Raw genomic sequence first — 21,171 nt, forward strand, 5'->3', positions numbered from 1 at the left:
GTAGACAGCTCGATATGCCTATCCTGTCTTGAGGAGCACGACACTGTAGATCATTTTATCTGTAGCTGTCCGGCGTTTTCCAGAATCAGACTTAGGATATTGGGTTGCGATGTACTAGGTAGGGATAAGGTTTATACTCATCCTCTTCCGGGACTCTTAAGATTCATCAATGAATCCAAGAGATTTGTAGAAGAGTGACCTCAAGCTAATTTATCCCTCTTACCACCCACTTTTTATCTTTCCTATCTCTATTCTTTCTACTGAAATCTATCCGTGTGTAGTACAATGGTCTGCTGACTGAGTGCTTGGACTTGTCTAACCCCTACACATTGCAGTCTCCATAAGTCGCACATTCTCAGTGGCTAATGGTGATTCGAGTTATAGAAGTTTGCCTGTGTTACTAAGTAGTGCCACAGAACACTGCCACTGCGAGAAGTAGATAAAAGATGAATTGCCAGCATAACGCAGCGTTTACATGACGCCCATTTCCCAAAAGGCAAGATTCACTAAATATTGCATAAATAATAGTTTTGATAAATATGAAATAATTTCCCTCCTAAATTATGTTGTGTTTTTCTTTCTGCGCTAATGAACACTCAAATATAACAACTATAAAGTTATCAAGACTTCAATGGTAGATTTATTGCTTAAGAACACCTGCAAGATGCATCTTTTTTTGTTCTTTAAATGGGTATAATAATTTCGGCACCCATTATACAGGGTGGCTGATGAAAGCCGCTACCAAAAAAAAATTGAATAACTTTTTTTCTTTTTAAGTTATCTGTTCCATTTTTATTTTAATTTGCAGATTGATCTTTAAAATTTATTAAAATAGATAACTGGGACACGCAAACAAGAATTTGGATAGTCCGCCGCTATCACGCACTGGAGTCCGTAGTTTTGGTACAGAGAGAGTACAGGCGGATGTTTGGCGGCGATCCCCCGAGCAGATGGACCATAATGAGACTGGTGAATAATTTTGCTGAGCAAGGAACAGTCGCAAGAAGGCCTTATCATCGAAACCCACCAGTTCGGACGGAGGAAACGATCGCTGCTGTAGCTGCAGCTATACAAAGCAATCCAAGGGTTTCAACAAGAAGCTTATCTGCTCAACTTGGTGTCAGCCGACAGTCTTTGCAAACAATAATGCACAAAGATTTAGACTTATTTCCCTACAAAATTCAAATGGTTAACAAACTGAATGCAGCAGACTTGCCATTCGCTTGGAATTTTGCCAGAAGATCCTGCAAATGGTGGAAGAAGACCAAAACATGTTAAACTGCCTTTTCATGTCTGATGAGGCCCATTTCGATTTAAACGGCAATGTGAACAAACAAAATTGTCGAATATGGAGTACTTCTAACCCACAGATACTCCACGAGACGGAATTGCATCCTCTTCGCGTGACAGTGTGGTGTGCGGTTTCTTCACGCTGTATTGTCGGGCCTTATTTTTTTGAAGAAAATGGTTACACCGTTACGGTTACTGGAGACCGTTATTTAAAAATGCTGAAAGAATTTTTCTACCCAGAACTACGCCGAAAGAGAATTCCTTTCAACTCTGTGTGGTTTCAACAAGATGGGTCAACGTCTCACATAGCCCAGACTGTTATGACAGAGTTGCGACGAAAATTTCCCAATAAACTGATTTCAAGAAACTCCGAATTTCGTTAGCCCCCCAGGTCGCCTGACCTTACTGCACCTGACTTTTTCTTGTGGGGTTTATGTAAACAAGAAGTTTATAAAACAAAGCCAACAAATTTGGATGAACTAAAACAATCCATTCGGGCAACAATTGCGCCTATTCCTGTCGCAACTCTCAAAGCAGCAATGAACAACTTTTTACTAAGATGCCGCACTTGTGTCAACGAACATGGGGGGCATTTAAATTCAATTATTTTTAAAACTAGTTAAGCTACATTTAATAAAATTTAATGACCTTCAACTTGAAAAAAAAAAATAAATGAATTCCATACACTAAAAAAAAAGTTATTTGAGTTTCTTAATGTAGCAAAATTCATCAGCCACCCTGTATATACATAAGCTGCAATAGAAGCTAGAGCACAGCTGCTTGCTACAAGCCTGCCTATGACACTAAGAATAGATAATTGACACTGAATGAAATGGAAAAGTTAATTACATTTTAGCTGTTAATTTTTTTTAGTTCTTTTTTTATCTATGATTGTCTTATCGGAATGGAGGCAACCTAGAAATGTGTTTGTGTTCTAGTCAATCAATCATTGATATCGCATTACTTAATTTCTATTACACACATACACACATAAGTACTGACTCTTTAAATACCGGCAAATTACCAGGAGGGCTTGGTGAATATTTCTTAAATGTTCTTTTAGTTGTTACAAATTAAGTTATATTATTTATGAATTTCTCAATATTTTTCCACATTTAAAACTTTCAGTCATCTTCGAAACTATGTGGTACTTTTCAATTTTCTGCTGGGGATTGTCTAAAGCTATGTAGGTATACTCATACATTTATATGCCCCCTTTCATTACCTTTACAACTCTCGCTTAAGGCCATGCAAGGATTCTTCGAAAACGAGCGAAAAGTTTTCGAGTTTGTTCTAATTAATACCAGTAAAATCGCGCGATCAATTCGAAAATCCACATAATTTCTGTTATGTGGCTTTCGAGATATCAACCAAATACCGGTTTTGGATTAAAGAAGGAAAGATAGATCATACAAATTTGTAATATGTGAAGAATTCGCCAACTGATTAAAACAAAGAATGTATCATATTAAAGGAAATTAAATGCGCCATTTACGCTCGTGCTTATTTTTTCAGTAAAATTAATAGTTTTTTGGAAATTTACAAATATCAAAATAAAAAAAAAATCGCCCAAGAACTGAACCATTCGTGTAAAATCGGTCGCTGCGTTTGAAAATCCACTAAAAAAAAGACGCTTTCGTGTATTATATATTTCTTAAATATGAAGCGGAAATGTTCATATTTTGAAATACAAAAGTGTTTAAAAGATTAAAAAAAAAATGATTTAAATAAAAGATTAAAAAACAAAACTAATCAATAAAATAAATTAAGAAAAATATTTAGTTAAAAAATAAAAAAAAAATTATTTACTTAAAAAATTTTGAATAACTTTTTTTTTTAATTTAATTAAATATTTTTTTTTTCAGTTTTGAATTAAATAATTTTGTTTTTTAATTTTTAAAATTGCTTTATAGATTAATTTTTTTATTTGAAGAATAAATTTAAAAAAAGTAGATATTTAATTAAAAATTAAAAAAAAATATATTTAATTAATTATGAGAGGATTTTTCATGACAGAAATAGATCCGGAGGTTTGCCTTTGCCTACCGAGGGACGACCGCTATTAAAAAAAAACTTTTTCTTCCTTTTGGCCTTTCACCGAGATTCGAACTTACATTCTCTCTGAATTCCGAATAGCAGTCACGCACCAACCCATTCGGCTACGGCGGTGAGCAAATACCCTTCAAATAATATACTGTGTGTTTAAATTTGTCAAGTTTCGGCTGAGTTATTTGCTTAAACCGAATTTGCAAAAAATTTAAAATAGCATCAAAAGTCTCATTACTCGTATTTCCATTCGGTTGATGTAAGGACTGCTCATAAAACCAATTCTGAAATAAAAATAATCAGACTTGGCAACTGTACTAATAGATAGTCTATAGCAGAGCTCCTTTTTGTTAAGAGATAAATTTCGTATGCATACAACAAAGTGAAGGAGTAGCCCGAGCTAAGCCTCTCATGGTAAATATTTTCTCAGAGTTGGAATCATAGATAATCAAATTTCACGATTTTTCTATAATGAGCATCAGCTATACTTTTTGAAAAAAAATTTTCAATTAATCTACGAACAACTAATGACGTTTAGGGCAATGCTTTAATGATTCTTATCAATTTCGTGCGACTAATTGATTTAGTGATGTGAAGAATAAAACCCGTGCACGTCGCTCGAAAACAACCGAAAATATTGCTATTGTAGCTGAAAGTGTTGAAGAAAACCCAGGTTTGTCCATTCCTCGTCGTTCTTTGGAATTAGGCATTCCACAAACGTCATTACACCGTATTTTGCATAAGGATTTGGGTCTTAAGGCTTATACAGTCCAGTTAACACAACTCAAGCCGGCCGATCATCAACATCGTCGTGTCTTTGCTGATTGAGTCGTTGAAATGCATGAAAATGCTCTGGAATTCCATCGAAAAATCATCTTGAGTGATGAGGCCCAGTTATACCTCGCCAATGAGCAAAATTGTCGGATCTGGGGCTCAGAAAATCCAAGAGTTATTGTTGAAAAGCCTCTCTATCCTTAACGTGTTACTGTTTGGTGCGGTTTATGGTCCGGCGGAGTCATTGGACGTACCTTCGAAAATGAAGCTGGAGCAACAGTTAAGGTGAATGGATTGGGCTATGGAGAGATGATTAACGATTTCTTATGGCCGAATGGTGTTGGATGGTGTTGATCTGGACAACGTTTATTTTCAACAAGACGGCGCTACATACCACACAAGCAACGAAACCATTGATCTTTTACGGGAATAACACCTCTTATTGGAAAACCCATTATATTATTATATTATATTATACTAATATACATACAGATATGTACACTATATACATATTTGTGTATTTTTGATAAAAAAACTTATGCATGTGACTTTAAGAGGCTTTGCTTTGGGGTCAATTAATTCTGCTCTATCACAGAAAGATTTTGTATTTTAATCAACTTTTATTAAGATGATTCTTAACTAAATTTGCGGACTGAGCCAATTTGACTCATTTCAAATTCTATTGATGTATAACTGAAATATAATTTTTTAAATTCAAAAGTGAAATGTTATTTTTTAAATACAAAAGTGTTGGTTTCTAGTTACATAATGAAATATAGGTAAACGTAGGTTACTCTCCTCCGTCGACCCTCTCATTTCGCATATTCGAATGTGGTGTACCATTTCTACGACTATGATCCAATTGTCTTACAAAATGATTTTATACGAGCACATCGTGTGAACAGAACTTTTTTGGTGAAATGATATACATAATTTTATAGAAACAATTTTTAGCAACAAAAATTTAGTTCTCCAGGGTAATTTTAATATTTATTTGAAAAAGGTACTTCAATTGATATTTATAATATTTTACATCTAATATTATATTACATAAGGTTGCTTTTATGGGAAAAAATCAGAAAAATTGTCTTTTGCTAAGAAAACTAAACAAAATAAGGGAAGGCCAATCAGATAATGAATCGGATGCAATTGATGCGGAACTACAAATGTGATAAGGAATTTAAAATAGTAGTGAAGAAGAGTATGTTGTTGTTGTTGTAGCATTTTTTGTCTTTGCCCCAAGTGCTGCCGGCAAGCGATTTGAGGAACTTGTTGCGATTTTGGATTTTAGTGGCAATAGCGGTTGTATGAAGGAGAGAAGGATTAAAAAGGATAATTCGCTATTATACTAATAATAATTTTCGCTTTCAGAATCAGAAATAACCCTCGCGCTTCTTTTTCTAGGAGCAACATACATAACAAAGATCCTCTTCTTCAGAGGTACGGTACACTAGACTGGGTTAGTTTACTGGAGCGGCAGCCCTTGGTCGCGAGAAATTCGAGTCATTCCGGTAACGTAGAATCGGCTGCCATCGGAATGGGAAAAATATGATTTTGCTTATTGACATAACCGCTTAAGAGGAAATGCGCCGCGTCGCTCCTGACGACACAAAGACGTCCTCTTCATTGTTAAGATTGTGGATGGCTTGACAGTAAATGCGACTGACGGTCAGCAGGCATTAACTGATGACCTGTGTGCACTTTGTTCAGAAACTTCAACTTAAGTCTTCACTCAAATTTCTTTTAGCGCCCGTCTGGTGATACCCAAGCAAGGCAGCCACGACCTGCATATTATCGGTCGAACGACCAGTCTGGTGGCGGCCCTGCTCCGCAAGATCTTATATAGTTCCACTCTGTTCGGGTGGAGCAACTATGCGCCGGAATGCTGCCACAGCTGGCGTGACACGATTAGGAAATCGACTTCGATTTCCACGCTCTACCAAAATCACCGACCGATTGTTGGTAAAAAAAATTATTCCACAGCACTCGAATGCTTGCTTATTGAAATACTACAGCGGTGTAGCTCACAAGTGCCAGATATGATTTGCAAAAATTACAATATTAATTAAATAGTTAATTAGAAAGTAATTGGCTTGAATTTTATCCTTGTTTGAACCAATTTGTGTTGAGCATCTCAATACAGTCACATTACAAAAACTTTCAAGACATCAAATAGGATATTGGCAAAAAAGGAGATCATCAGCTCCAAATCAATTCCGTTAGCTTTAAAACTGCCATTTTCTTTTTTTAATAAAATAAATTTTTATAAGGTAAGAGTTTGGTATTATTCTTAGTAAAAGTTATCGTTCGTTCAATTAGCAAAAAATATGAGCAAAGGGGCTTGCCTGGCACATTTTTGCGACCTTTTCTGTTTCAGATTTATTTACTGAACTTACATATCCGCATTTGTTTAATTTCTAATTACCTAGTAATAACACCAGTTAAATATTTAAAGGCAAAAAAATGATTCAAAGCTGTGGATTGCTCGGATTATGCACAACACTGTACTTACAGTGACTTTTGACGCATAATTAAAGAAACCTTACACGTTTAAGCAAATAGTGACAAATATCATATGCGTAGTTGTCTGTGTGCATATGTATGTGTGAGTATATATATATAAATGTATATGTATGTATTGTATATACCCTCAAGCGATGGTTCGAACTATTGAGAAACGTTTTATTCGTTTTCCACTGAACCATCTTGTCAAACAATCAAATTGCAGCTAATTTACATTGCACACGGCGTTAAAAAACTACAGCACAGAGACTTTATGACCAGTCTTGACAGTTTATTTGTTCCTTATTTAATTTAAAAAATTTTTCTAATAATTCCTAAGAACTTGACTCATACAAAAACTATACAAATGCACGTATCTAACTTTATTAATATTAAAAAAAAATTCAACAAATTTCCAAAAAAAATTCACACTTTTTAATTATAGTTTTTAGAAAAATTTTGAGTATGCAGTTTTATAGCGCATTCAGTTTCGGTGCAATAAAGCGCAAGACTCAAATTACTCAAAACTTGCATAGATTTTTGACAACTGTTTTCGCTAGCGGTTTTGTGGAAAATCAGAAATTTTTTTATAAGGAAGAAGTATCCAACAATGTCGACACACGAAAAAAAAAACAATTCCAACAATCAACCTTGACTTTTGAGCGACTTCCAACCTGCACTTTATTATATTAAAATTTAATTTAAATTCTAAATAAAAAGCTACAAATTTTGATGAAAATTTGTCGAATTCGCTGTCCCGACTTAAATTCGCAGGAGGAAATGGCAATGAATCGTGTGACCGATCCTGGTGGTGTTCCCTGAGGAAGAGTGACGACAACATCAATAAACAGGAACTCAACGATGGTACACCTTACAACAGACAGGACGAAATGTAGGTAGACCACGAACCACCTGGCACCGTTCAACGGAGGCTAAAATGAGGTCTTTCTATAAGAATGAACTTAAAGCCCTTGCAAAAAACCGTGTTCGATGGCGAAGAGGAGTTGTCGACGCCCTATGCTTCAACTAGGAGTTAGAGGATCCTATTGTCCAAAGTGTGAAACTTGTGTTAATACGATCTTTGTTATGAAATGAAGTGGATTTTTATAAAAAAAATTTAATTATTAGCGCAACTAAGTTCTCGCTGTTTGTCAATAGATGCCGCCAGCAGTCTGTGCTAGTCGATTCTAACATACCCTAAACGTCATAAACCAAGCTTAGACATATGGTAAACAAACTGCTTCGACACATTAGTGATTGTGTTTTGGTGTCATATACTTTTGGTTTTGTGAAAATGTTTGATTTTGTGCCGAATAATCGTCATTTGCGGGAAGCGGCGGGTGAGGCACATCGAGAGCTACAAAAAGTTTATGGAGATGCTGCTTTAAGTGAAACACCGTGCCAAGATTGGTTCCGTCGTTTCAAAGACGGTGATTTTAATGTTGACGACCGTCCGCGTGAAGGAAGGCCAAAAACCTTTGAAGACGCTTAATTGGAGGCATTGCTCAATGAGGATCCGTGCCAAACGCAAGAAGAGCTTGCTTCAGTATTAGGAGTTACCCGCCAATCCATTTCCAAGCGATTGCATGCTTTGGAAATGATTCAGAAATAGGGGGCTTGGGTTCCTTATGAGTTAAAACCTAGGGATGTTGAACGTCGTTTTTTCGCCTGTGAACAACAGCATCAAAAAAGGAAGGGATTTCTTCATCACATCGTGATGGGTGATGAAAAATGGATTCATTACAGCAATCCAAAGAAAAGAAAGTCATGGAGACTGCCCGATCATGCTTCTAAGTCGTCGCCTCGGCCGAATATTCACGCTGCGAAGGTTATGCTATATATTTGGTGGGACCAAGTTGGTGTTATTTATTATGAACTGTTAAAACCAAGCGAAACCATCAACGGGGATCGGTATCGACTTCAATTGATGCGATAGAGCCGAGCACTGCACGAGAAGCGGCCGCAATACGATTTGGGTTTTACGCTGCCTAGAGCCCTGTTTTTCTTCACGATTGAGTCTTATTATATAAAACATAAAATTTTTCTAAGATTTTGGGTAGTAGGAATTACTTTTAAGTCAGTGCTTGTACTTAATAAAAGAAACTTAACAAAGTGAGTAAAAAATGAAATGAAATATTTACACATTCTTGCACAATATTTTTATAGTAAAATGGAAACCATCTCTAAGCATTTCTTCAGTGGTAGTTCAAACTCGAATTTCATCTTCACTTTAGTGTTGATATTTAGTGATAGTGAAAAACAAGTTACATCATCACTAAACCCTTGGTGGTAGTGAAAATTAAAATTGCACTACCGCTAAATATTTAGTGAAAATGAAAATCTTTGGTGATACTTAATATTTTTCAATAACATAAAACTGCTTTTTGAAGAATAAAAGTAAGATTATATGAGCTGAATCCAGTAGAAGGAAATGTTTTCAAATCAATCAGAGTTTTGAGTAGAAGCTTCTAATCACACCGCAAACAAAAGTAGGAAAACATAATTGGTTTTTATTTGCAATTTTTTCAAAATTATCGTCAGTGAGATTTTGGGTGGTCGATCAATTGAAAATTGAGCCAAAGCAAAAAAGTCTTTTCACCGGCTTAGAGGAAGGAGGAGGTGTATTGTATTCTAAAAATATTTTTTTTTTACAATAGGAAAACGGTGCAAACCATCAAAGCTCTATCATCCCTACTCAAAACTCAAAAGTACTTCGATTGCTTTAGTTTCGCCATGGGAGTCTATATATATGTTTTTCATCTAAAAAAGGAAATTATTTACAGAAATTTCGCAGTTGGGTTTTTTTTTATCGAATACCTGCGGACTCTTCATCGAGTTCGAGAAACTTTTTAGTATTAGCACTTACGAAAGACTGCAAATTACTTTCCTCTCCTACCGGTTGTCTTTTAAACTACAGCACATATTCTTTAACTTTATCTCAGTAGGACTTCCATGCAGGATTTAATAAAATTTTAATTTGATATCGAGAATGATGGTTGCTGCAATAATGGCATACCAGAAGTCAGAGTGCAAACGAAATTATTGTTCAAACCTTTGCAGTAACTTTGATAGCATTTCAATATTAATTTCTGTAAGAAATTTTAAGTTTTCAGAGGCTCGGCGCGTTGCATTTTTGAAGTGAAAACTTCTTTAGAATCGTTGGGAGTGATTTGAGAAAAAGTGAAACGAAAAAAGCGACACTCTTGGCTACGAATATTACATATAAACGTAGCGACGGACTAAATAACTTTTAGGCCAGCGCCGACAGCATGGCGCGATAGCCGAGCGGCTAGCAATGTGAGCTTCCGATCCAAAATTCTTGGTTCGAATCACAAGAAAAAAAATTTTTTTATACAGTTATTTTATTTTATTTTATGATATGTTTATGAGGAGCTTTTTTCATGGCAGAAATACACTTGGTGTTTTGCCATTGCCTGCTGAGGGGTGAGCGCTATTAGAAAAATAGTTTTCCTTAATTTTGGTGTTTTCACCGAGATTCGAACTGACGTTCTCTCTGTGAATTCTGAATAGTAGTCACGCACCAACCCATTCGGCTACGGCGTTTGTTTAATTTTACTGATGCAAAAATGAGGAAAAATATATGAATAGAGTTTGCTTACTGTTTACACATTTTCCAAAGGTGACGGAGAACCAAAAAAAAAAGTCGATTTTCAAACAAATACGAGTGCATATGTGTAATTGTGTTAGAGTTTCGGTCACGCCCCAGCAAAACCTGCGTGCATATGTGTTTGTAACATTCAAAAAAATGTAATTGTGTTAGAGTTTCGGTCACGCAGGTTTTGCTGGGGACGCTCATAATAGCAACCGCGTGTGTATTAAAATTTAAAAAAAATAATGCAGAAAAGTGTCGTGAATATCGACAGAAAAAAAAAATCAATAAATAGCATCACGGAATTCATTCACGAAAATTTAATAAAGTATACACCAGAAGTATCGCGGATACTTAGAAAAGATTACAATAAAGTTCCAATGATTTTAAGTGGCGGTTTTAACGTAAATTTTGCATTCGACACAGCGGTTCCTTTAATTGACGTTCTCAATACAACATTCAATTTAAAAATGTGTAACAATCGCACTGAATCGACAACACGATCAAAAACAACAATTGACGCGGTATTTCAAAGATATGTTGACAACATCGAAACCAAAGCATTTGTATCATATTTTAGCTATCATAAGCCACTCGTATCATTTGTTGAAATTGAAAGCATTCAGGATGTATAATAATAAAATGAAGAAAATAAAATATGAACTTTATAGCAATATTATAATGAACCTATAATTATCCCGCTCCTAATGCTGCTTTCGCCTCATTCTCTCTCAGTTTGTTTTACGGAAGGTTTCACTTCTATCGCGTCTAACCGTTAGACTGGTATTTTTTTATTTTGATGGACATTAAAAGCGCGTATAAAATAACCAAAGAACATATTTCTTATTTTCTTTGAAGGAAGTCTATAGCTGATGCCATAGGTTGCAGTATTCAATTTCTTCCCCATTAAAAGTAGTTGTGGTAGCTGTTTCTGACTTCAAGAATTTCGAGAATGCTAAGTAAATGAGTCTGTTGTTGACTCCGAGCAGTTGTGATAACTAATATCCGACATAAAAAAAAAAAATTATCTATCACTAAAGGTTTCGTTATAATGAAATCTTTTTTCAGTATCACTAAAAGTTTAATGCTAGTTAATATTTTTTTTTTATTCGCTATTATTAAATTTTCGGTGACAATGGATTTTGCATTTTAACTAGCACTGAATTTGCACAATGGTAGTGCTAAATGCTCAACCCTGCACTCTACTCTGTCTTATCATCAATCCTTCCATCCAACTTCCCGCAGCTTTGCCTATAAGGCCACTTACTTATCAAGAGTTCACAAGTTTTCGCAACGCCTATTCAGATAAATAACTGGAAAGCATTAACACTTCCTAGTAAAATTCACTAGCAGTAGTAATTGGCATAGAAAATTGCTAATTAGTCGTCGTTCTAAATTCACTACAATGACGCCAGTTCAGCATCGCTGGTTTTTACTGCTGGGCGTGCACAAGCATACATACATGCATATTACCAGCATCATATTACCATCATAATGAAAAAGTTGTTATTTGCTACATTTAATTTATTAACATTAACTTACTAAGAGGCAGGACAGGAAAATGTGTGCCTATGCATTCATTAGTTTTATGGAGCGTGACTGCTCTTGCATTTTAAGTAAATAGTTTTAGATTTTTTAGCATCATTTGAAGTTATGTGAAATTGTGACTTATGGATGATAAATATAAATGCTGCTGTTAAAAATAAGTCTAGCTTAAGATGAGTAATCTTTTTTTAACTCATATGACTATTCACATGAGATCAAAACCTATAAAAGCGTTTTTGTTGCGAGTGCGTGACATCGTTTGTTTTTTGGACTCATAATACATTTAGACGATCTTAATGCAATTGAGTAGGCAGTAACATTTTGCAAATTCTTAATAACTTTAGCCAAAACATATTTATATCAAACTAAAAAATAAAAATTGCTGAGACAATATATCAGGTTTTAAGCACCCAGAGCACTATTGGGCTTTTACAATTGCAAGCATGAGCTCAATGGTTCCTAAGAATTACGATGGGCATTCTGACAGGGTATTGCAGGCAGAACTATCAAGAGTATGGAACTGCTATCAAGAGCGAAACTGCAAGGCACATAAACGAGTAAACTGATGTAAAGGGGTTTCCAATAACAGGTGCTATCTATCGCTATCGAGAGATTATTACCGATTTTTTATGGCCGGAATTGAATGGTATTGATCTGGACAACGTTTATTTTCAACAAGATGGCGCTACGTGCCACACAAGCAACGAAAGCATTGATCTTTTACGGGAAAAAGTTTCCGGACCGTGTTATCTCTCGAAGAGGTGATCACAACTGGCCATCGAGATCTTGTGATTTAACACTTTGTGACTTTTTTTCTTTAGGGCCACGTGAACGAGAAGGTCTACGCCAACAGCCCAGGGTCGATTCAAGACTTCAAAGATGGAATTCGTGAGGCCAACGAGGACATAGGGAAAATTTCATGAAAAGGATATTGTACTGTAAGCGTGGTCGTGGTGGTCATTTGCCTGATGTTATTTTCTACTATTCACGGTATATCTTCCTCTTTATAATGAAATAAACATCCGATCATTTATATTAAAAAATTTATGTTTTCTTTGAATATTAAAATAACACTTCTTATTGGAAAACCCTTTATAAATGCAATAGATTCCTGGGTGTTCATTTAAGGGGTTACATGGGGTTCGTCGGGTAAAAAAGGCCTATTTCCAATATTTTTTTTTTATGTAAAAAATTATTTATTTAAATCAAACTTTTTTCTGTCTTATACATATTTAAAGAATAATTTCTGAAATTTTCGAAAAAAAAATTTTTTAACTCCTCCATTGTGACGTCGTTTTCGGTGGCCCCTCGAAAAAAAGGTGCGTCCGCGTTGTCAGCATAACTACTGACAGGCTCATCAAAAATGAAAAAAACAAAAATAAGTCCTTGAACGAAGGAAAGAAAAAAAAGTAAAAATGGGTATGGACATTTTTGCAAAAAAAATGAAAATTTCGGTCGAATTTGCTTGACATTTTGTTTTTTTTTAAATAGTTGTAATTGAAAAAAAAAAAAACAAAATCCTTCGTTCAAGTACGAGTAAATTGTATTTCGAACACTTGTGTAAAATTTCATAGGTCGGTTGAGTAGTTTTCGAGAACCTTTGACAACCGACTTTGAAAACACGGTTCCGAGAAAAACGCGTTTAAAGTTGTGAGTAACAATAAAAGTGGCTTGGAGCGCACACATTCCAAAAGCTGTTTCTCCGAATTTATTATTCGGATCGACTTGAAAATTTGAATAATATTCCTGAAAAGTTATAGAAATTAATAAGAAAAAAAAAATAAATCGATTTTTTGAACCAACGAAACCCATGTAACCCCTTCATAAATTCATCATATTCCAGAAATTAGAGTCGATACTAAAACTTCTTGCGGAAGTAGAAAAAAACATTTTCTAAATCCTTGAAGGGCCAATGAAAAGTACACAGTAAATTTGCTTTCGTTTATTAAGGAAGTTAACATTGAATATATGCACTGCCTTACACGTCAGTGATCTCACAGACCACAATTTAAATATATGTAAATGAAAGTAAAAAAAAATCCGCGAAGGTGGTCTAATGAATCTTAAGGACGCAGTGCTTGCGTACAATGTTCGTTTCTCAACGACAGATGGTTCTATGTCACCAAAACGACCCAGATTCATAACAGCTCACGGACTGTAACTTCAGTAGAGTCCCCCAAAAGTGTATGGAGAATATTTTATGCTGTTAAAATACCAACAACATGCCAGCCTCATGCCACTTTCCCCAACAATGTTATCGAAACTATGAACTCAAAATATTGAGAATAACTTATCGATGTCTTCGATGAGAATAAACTTAAATATATATTTTGTTTCATTTGTTGTCTATCCATGTGTGTATGGGAAATATTTTATGCTGCTACAACAACAAACCAGCAGAGAGAGCAGCAGCTTTGGAGAGAAAAAGTCTTATAAAAAAATTTAAGGATAGGCAAACATCAAAACTTCCGCAGAGCTTTCATTGAAAGAAGGAATTATAAGCTACAATATTTTTTTTTGTTTCTGTTGTTTTCTGTTTGCCTATCTGTTGTCTATGCATCAGTGTGTTATTACTCGTTCGAATTCTAATAAACAAGCTACCGAAGCGCACGTGCCTAAATATGTATACATATGTAAATACACACGTGGGCTTGTACGAGGATGTGTGTGCTTATGTACACTGGAAGAAAAAGTCTCATGTGAAATTAACGTTTCTGCGTGATTAATTTCACATTTCGCCAAAAAACGTAAAGCTATATCAGGCAAAGCTAAAATTATACCATGGAGAAAGCAAAATATTACCTAACATCAATGTGGAAATTTTTTCCACTCAAAGCGATTTCAAATTACGGATTACAATTATTTTAACTAATTATATTGTGATTTTTCGAGGGAAAATGATTTAACATGCTTCTTCGTTAATAATTCAAAAAAGGGTCGTTAACTTTTATGAAATAAAAGGAGGAGGATATATAAGTATACAATAAGTTGTTTAAAAAATAGTTGAGATATCAATAGATATCATACATTTATGGACTTTTTTGACGTGATAACGTCTTATAATTCGATTTAGCCGGCTGCACGCACGAAAAAATGTGTCGTTATCTTGCTCAATGGTCGTTATCTTGCTCATTCGTCGTTATCTTGCTCAATCGTCGTTACCTTGCTCATTGGTCGCTACCTTGCTTGAACTGCAAGCGAAACGAACGACAAAGAGCACAATCGGCCCCGCATTCGGCAACGTTCGACATCTGGCTCTCTTCTACTTGAATGAGCATATATATGTACATATGTATTGTCGCATGTGTATATAAATTCACTTATTTGTATTTGCATATGCCTTCTTCCTGTGTGCATGGTAATGAACCATTTCTCTGTTGAGAATAGGTCGATGATAGGAAAAGTAGGAAATGAAAGCGAGTGTTTCGAGTGTAATGTGTCTTGAAAAAGGCAAATCGATGATGTTGCCTCTTAGTGTTGTTGACTTATTAACGTCTGATGCACAATCAAAATTGAACATATCTTTCATGAATTTGATAAATGTTTCGTCATTTTTCACTTTTGTGTAAATGTAACTTGACCTATTCCATTACGATTCCATTTACCTCCTTCCCTATATCCATACAAAATATCTATCACACAAATAAAATTAAAATTTTGTTTTGAAAATTGCAACCATTCCATCAGTATTTTCTTATGACGTTGTCACGTTAAACTATCGTCAGTAAACCGACTTTGCAGACAACCTATTTTTTTAATATAAAAAGTTAGAGGGTTCAGGAACTATAAAAATGCAATTTTAAGTTGTATTCAACGATACCTGTAAACTATATAGGTATTAGGTATACGAATATACCTAATTTGTCGGTTACGGTTGCGAACAATCCATCTCTTATCTGCATCATTAAATATTTTATTTGGCGCAGATCTGCCCTTATCTTCTCTCCTGTTTTCGTGGCGACACCTTTCTATAATGTGCTGGACAGTTGTGAAACTCATAGCAACAATTTCTGCAATTTTTCGTTGGCTTTTGCCCTCTTTATAATGACGAATAACGTCTTCCCTTCTTTCAAGTGAGGTCTGTTTTCCCTATTTTAAAAATTAGATTTTTTTCAACTTTTCTTTACAACAATTTTTTGAGAATGATTTAAGACGCTAAACTAAACAGAAAAAAATACATTTCACAGTTATTGCATTCTCAGAGAAACTAAAAAATACACTGCATCATTTAAGCTGTGAGCATATTTTGCTGAGAAAACTATTTGTTTCTACATATATTTTTTCAACAAGCTTTGTTTTTGTTATTGATCTTTCTGCAGTGGTAAATAGTACATACATATCTCATTACACGCTAGGTCCAAGGGGACCTTTTTCTACTTACATTCCCTCAAGGGATAAGTGGGCGTGCAACATTTGGCGGCAAGGCATAGCAAACATGTTCACGGATGGCTCGAAATTGGACGGAAGGGTTGGTGGGGGAGTATTCTGTAAGGAGCCCCCCATCAAACTTAAATTTAGGCTCCCGGACCACTGTAGTGTTTTCCAAGCGGAGGTATCCGCAATTAAGGAAGCGGTCCACGGTTGCTTAATTCGGTAATTACCGTTAAGGAAGTAAATATTTACTCCGATACCCAATCGGCAATTAGGGCCTTAGGCTCGCTGTTTGTGCGTTCGAGATTGGTCGGAGAATGTCTGGCTTCTCTCTCGATTGCATCCGAATACTTCGTCATCAGACACATTTGGGTTCCCGGGCACAGCGGCATAGAGAGAAACTGCTGGGCTGATGAGCTGGCTAGACAGGGAACTTTGGAGACGGTTTTGTCGCGAAATGAGAGAATTGGGGTCCCCTGAGACCCTGTGGTCTGCTCCTGGGCCTTGAGTCAACTCAGCGAGCGCTGGGCTAGTGCCCGAACGTGCAAGGTCGCGAGATCCTTCTGGCCACGGGTAGATCGGAGACGCTCAAGGGAACTCCTAAGGCTGACAAAGCCCCAGCTCTCGAATTTGGTGGGCATCCTTACGGGACATTGTCCGTTAGGTGTTCATGCCGTGAGACTTGGGATTGCCTCAAGTCCGTTCTGCAGAAACTGTCTGGAGGACGAGGTGGAATCATCTCAACACCTTCTTCTCAGCTGTCCTGCTCTCGTCTGGCAAAGACTTAGACATCTGGGCTCTCACTTTTTCGCTACGCCTGCGGATATAGCCGGTGTAAATATCATAAATTTGGTGAAGTTCATCAGTAGCTTGTTACGGCTAACTACGAACGCAAATCAGCCACCGTCGGCGTCGTCGTAAAATGTATGGTCATCGTCGTCTCTAATCCCAAGGCTCCTTCTTCCTTCTTCCTTCCCTTCTCCTTTCTCCGCTCCCATGTATGGCACCACAACGGACGAATTTTTTAATATTTGTCCAAGTGAGCCCTTAGCTAGGGCAGCCATTTAACCTAACCTAACCTATCTCATTAAGAGTCGTTTACATTTTTTTTTATCAAATTTAATAAACATCGAGTAATTTTCTTTTTTCTAAAAAAGTATTACCAGCATCAAATAAGCTGTGAGTCACTGTATATTAAAATAAAATATATTTATTACCACAAAAAAATTTTATCAAAAAAAAATTTTCATAATTTATAAAAAAACATTTGTTTTTTAATTTATTAAATAAATAACAATAACATGCTGAAATGATTTTAATTTCATATGAACATGTTTTTAATGCAATTTCAAAGTCCCTCTTACATAAGTAACACACAAATATTATACCTATTATATTAATTATAACATACGCGTATATGTGTGTATGTACAATACATGCGTATTGTTATGATAAATTTAAGTATTTGATGAAATGGAGAAATTCAAAATTTTTCATATGTGCCGAAAATCTTAAGCAAAAAATTTTAATTTTACGGTGGTTTTGGGCATTTTTTTTCGTTCAGTGTACACACAGAAGAGGAATACACTTATGTGTATAAATAATGTAAAAAAACTGCCACGTCCACTTCTGTTAGGTGTTTGGCCGAGCTCCCCCACCTATTTGTGGGCTGCATCTTGATGTTGTTCCACAATTCGAAGGACCTACAGCTTTAAGCCGACTCCGAGCGGCAAACGGTTTTGTCTGAGGAGCTTTTTCATGGCAGAAATACGCTCGGAGGTTTGCCATTGCCTGCCGAGGGGCGACCGCTATGAGAAAAAAATATTTCTATCATTTTGCTGTTTCATGATGCACGGAGATTCGAACCTACGCACTCCCGAATGGCAGTCACGCACCAACACAATCGGATACGCCGCTCGCAAATATAAATAGTGGATATATGTATGTATAAATGTATGTCTGAGGAAAAAGGCACACATAAACAACGACATGGATGCGTAGTTTATGAAACCGGCCACGTTGCATTGTTGTATGCCGCATGTATGTATATATATAGCATATACATATGTACATATACATGTGTACAAACATGTATCGCTTTGAGGAGGTCGAATGGCGGCGGCGAGTGTGACAAGTAAAAGTTGAAAACGTGTTGATACTGAATCTTTGGAGGCAAAAATACAACTTTTTGGATGAAACTACGCACGAAAAAATTTAACAAACTACATAAATACATATATACATATATATTTGTATGTATCTCTAAAGTGCACTACAGCATAAGTAGCATTAGTTTTTTTTTTTACTTTTTTACAAGAAAAAATCAAATTCTACTGCATTTGCTTACACTTTACGTGTATGTACATATTTACTTTATGTATGTGAGTCTCCTTTTCTTTCAATTTTCATTTTTTCATACACAAATCCGTTGTTTTTTCTACTTATCGCCTGTTTTTTCAGGCGGCTCTTTGCTTGAAATCACTTGCGAATTTTCACAATGCTACATACATAGGCATTCATACAAATACATTCTTCCAGAGAAGTACGAATGTAGTTTTTAATTTTTAGTTTTTGTTTTTTAATTTGGCATAATCGTTCACACAAACCTTTTTAGTAAAAAATTATCGTCCAAAATTCACTTTGCAAACTGACGTCCAAATAAACGATGTCTTCAATAGCGACTGACAAATATTCTAATGAGCAACAATACAAAATACGCTTTTTCTACCACAAAATTCAGTTACATACATATATACAAACATGTATGCTAGTGCGCTAGAAGTACTCGCACGCCGGTCGTATTGACTGGCAGAGCGAATAAATTCCACTCCACAAAATGAGTGAGGCGGACTTTGCCGAGGCATCAGCAATCAAGCCGGCTCTGTGGTTAGTATATTTAGGTAGAAGAGAGGAAATAGAGCACACATACAAATGCATACATACACACTAAATACATGGCTATATGTATGTTTAAGTATACTTGTAAGTATTTATAAAAATATGTGTGGACATGAAAAAATGGGTATAAGAGAGTGCAACAAGCAATGGAGAGCGATGTGGCTACCCAACCCAGTAGGAAATTCTGAAGAAAAAATTTAAATTTTACTCAAGTCAAATCATAATATTGCACGTACAAGTGTTGAGTGTTTTTTTTTCTTGAATTTGAGATATTATTTGCTATAGTATTTGCGGTCGCCGTAGCCGAATGCGTTGGTGCGTGACTACCATTCGGAATTCACAGAGAGAACATAGGTTCGAATCTCAGTGAAATACCAAAATTAAGAAAAACATTTTTCAAATAGCGATCGCCCTCGCAGGCAATGGCAAACCTCCGAGTGTTCGGAGTCGGCCTAAAAAGTTAGGTCACTCCATTTGTGGAACAACATCAAGACGCACACCACAAATAGGATATATATATATATATATATATTAGGGCGGGTCGATTTAAAAATCGCTCATTGCTCTGTGAAAATCGTATTCTAGGGATCAAAATAAGAAACTTTGCCGAAGGAACTATACCTCTAAAATGAATTCTGATGTCCCCCAATTTGGGTCGAACGAAAAATCCCACTTTGACCCATTTAGAGTGCTCCAATCGAGTCCAAATGTATGACCGACCCCCACTAACTTTGGACGGCCGATCCACCCATGCCAGTGGCACACCCCCTGAGTTCCAGGACTCGATGGGAGCACTCTAAATGGGTCAAAGTGGGATTTTTCGTTCGACCCAAATTGGGGGACATCAGAATTCGTTTTAGAGGTGGGTTCCCCATACAATCATTTCAAAATATCACCATTTTTGACCTTTACATGAAAAAATCAGCTAAATGGCTATGTTTTTTCTTTATTTTTATTTATTTATAATAATATCTATTTTTTCTCTTAAGAAATGTATTTAATTAAAAATAATATAATTATATATACCTAATAATATATATATTATATATAGGTATAATTAAAAATAAAAATAAAAAAAATTAATTTAAGTAATATAAGTTATAGAAAAGAAACTAAAAAGTTCGACCCAAATTGGGGGACATCAGAACTCGTTTTAGAGGTATGGTTCCTTCGGAAAAGTTTCTTATTTTGATCCCTAGAATACGATTTTCACAGAGCAATGAGCGATTTTTAAATCGACCCGCCCTAATATATATACATATATATTTGCAATATTATGTACTTAACCCTTAGAGTTCGGAGTCTATTTTATAACATAAAGGACGCAGTTACCCCACTTGGGTCCCCCAAACTGAAAACTTCCCATATAATTATAAATAAATTAATAATAGAATGCCACTAATAAGTTTTTATACAGGATTTAAAATAATACTCGACTAGTTGAAGGGAAAAAGAGATAAAGAAATTATTTACGAAGTTATTAAAGAAAAACTAATCTTGGGGGACGACCTAAAGTCCCTCACTCCGTACTCTAAGTTTTAAAGTAGAGTCCAACAAAGCAGTTCTTACTCGAGGTTTTGTCGTCGTTTTCATTGCGGAAGGATTTTTACGTGGTGGGTCCCAAACTCAGCACATAACCAGATATCCTGGGATGCTTCGCCTTCTCACATTAGCTCACTTTGAAACGGATGTTCGGGAGCTACCCAGAGTATACTTGAGCTAGTCCCGGAAGTTGTGAGCTGCTTGGATCGTACGCAGAAGAATTATCCTGACCACTCCAAAGTGAGTGGCAGTCAGGGACTTTCGCCACTTGCGTGGACTTCTACATATGGAAGCAACGGAAGTTGTAAAAGACTTCGTTTATTTACGAACCAACATTAACACCGAAATCCAGCGTAGAATTTCTCTTGCCAACAAATACTACTTTGGACTTAGCAATGGAGTAGTAAATTTCTCTCTCGACGGCAACTAACACCTTACAAGGCTCTCATAATTCCCGTCTTATTGTATGGCGCCGAAGCTTGGACGATGACAACATACGATGAGGTGTCCTTTGGAGTGTTTGAGAGGAAAATTCTGCGAACGATTTTTGGACCTTTGCACGTTGGTGACGGTGAGTATCGCAGACGATGGAA

General features: G+C 35.9%; 1 protein-coding gene across 3 annotated transcripts in view; it reads right to left on the minus strand.

Moving 5' to 3' along the window:
* The window catches only part of LOC129238563 (cystathionine beta-synthase), a 32,668-nt gene extending 13,813 nt beyond the window's left edge, over nt 1-18,855 (minus strand). Inside the window, exon 1 of one of the 3 annotated variants that reach the window (XM_054873623.1) lies at nt 18,745-18,855. The gene's annotated coding sequence lies outside the window, so the exon portion shown is untranslated. Of the gene's footprint in view, nt 1-18,510; nt 18,704-18,744 lie in introns of those variants that run through there. The other 2 variants (XM_054873625.1, XM_054873624.1) reach the window with 2 other exon arrangements.
* Between the last annotated feature and the right edge of the window lie 2,316 nt (nt 18,856-21,171).

This window comes from Anastrepha obliqua, chromosome 2 (genome assembly GCF_027943255.1).
Source record: "Anastrepha obliqua isolate idAnaObli1 chromosome 2, idAnaObli1_1.0, whole genome shotgun sequence".
Classification (NCBI taxonomy): domain Eukaryota; kingdom Metazoa; phylum Arthropoda; class Insecta; order Diptera; family Tephritidae; genus Anastrepha; species Anastrepha obliqua.